Source organism: Dendrobium catenatum, unplaced genomic scaffold (assembly GCF_001605985.2).
Source record: "Dendrobium catenatum unplaced genomic scaffold, ASM160598v2 original_scaffold_89960, whole genome shotgun sequence".
NCBI classification, from domain to species: domain Eukaryota; kingdom Viridiplantae; phylum Streptophyta; class Magnoliopsida; order Asparagales; family Orchidaceae; genus Dendrobium; species Dendrobium catenatum.
The window spans coordinates 185,950-187,443 of NW_021408401.1; positions in this window are offsets into that span (position 1 = coordinate 185,950).

The window sequence follows — 1,494 nt, forward strand, 5'->3', positions numbered from 1 at the left end:
ATCAATAGAATGGAATTTCCTACAAATGTTCAAAATATTCATGCTAAATGGGAGGAAGGTATCAAAGGGGCAATAATCATTGGGAGCATTCTGAAGCCATTTTTAAGGATGAGAGAACCATGATGCGTACAACAAGCCACATACAAATAATAATGAAAGGGCATGTTGACTGTAGGAAATGCACACTAGTTATGGTGGCATTCCCACAATAGATGTTGAGTGACATATGGATGAAGAATGTTGAGAGCTATGAATTACAGATGAAGATCAGCAATAAATGGCGGATGATATAACACCCTTGCATTCAAATGCTACCCAACATTAAGTACATACAGTGTCCTCCCACGAATAAAGACACATGACATATGGCAAAAAGCGAGCTCCCATGGACCAATGTAGAAAATATGCTACATGCCCCACATACACCTGCGAGCAAGTACAAAAGAACTATAAAAAATTTAAGTTCCTTGCAAGTGTGGGTAAACTGCTAGTAGTGCCCTGAGCATCACTCTGACAAGCACTGGGGCTGAAGACTAGCTGAACTGTCTGAGGGGTCTTGCCCTTGGGCTGCACTAGATCACTGTCCTGAAGGCGTATCTGTCCTGTGATCATCAGTCTCTCTACTCTGTCCTTGAAGACATAGCAGTCTTCCAACACATGTCCGACATGTCTGTGGTAAGGACAGTAAAGGGGGTGCTCAGTCTGACCCTCCTCCTCTGCTCTACTGCTCTCAGGGAATACCAACAGGTTATTCTTAGTAAGGAATCTAAAAATTTTCTTCACACTCTCCCTCTTAAAGGGATATTCCTTCCTAAGCTTCTCCTGCAGGTACTGCTGACTCTCTGGAGTCCTACGGGAGGTCCTGGGCTGTCCCCCTGGCTGGTCAACTGAGTAAGACCTGCTGGCTGAGTGTGGCTGACTAGCTGGTCGTGGCTGCTGGGGTACTGAAGTGACTAAGGGCTTCTTGCCCTTATCTGATGGTCCCTGAGTACTGTGAACCTCTCCTCTCCTAGGTGGAGGTGCCCCTGAAAACTCCTGCCGCTGAGGTCTGCGCGAAGGCTGACTCTCAACCTTAGGAGGGACTGCAGCGGGTATGCTGTCCTGTAGGCTGGTCACCTTGGTGAGGAGCTTCTGAAAGGTTCTAATGGTGAAACCCTTCAGGTATGGTGCTATCGGACCATCTATGTTCTTCAACAAGATCTCAACTGCATGCTGCTCCTGTAACTGTGGCTCGCACTGCAAACTGAGATTCCTCCACCTGACTATGTAATCTGTGAGACTCTCTCTGGGACGCTGCCTGGTCACCACTAGCTCTCCCACTGTAACTCTGTGCTCTGTGCTAACAAACCTCTGCACAAACAGCTGCTCCAACTCTGCAAAGGTCCTGACTGAGTCGTTGGGGAGGTCGGCGTACCAAGCAAACGCCACCCCCGCCAAGCTGCTGACGAACAACCTCAACATCAGTGGATCACTCCCTCCTATATTGCAACATAT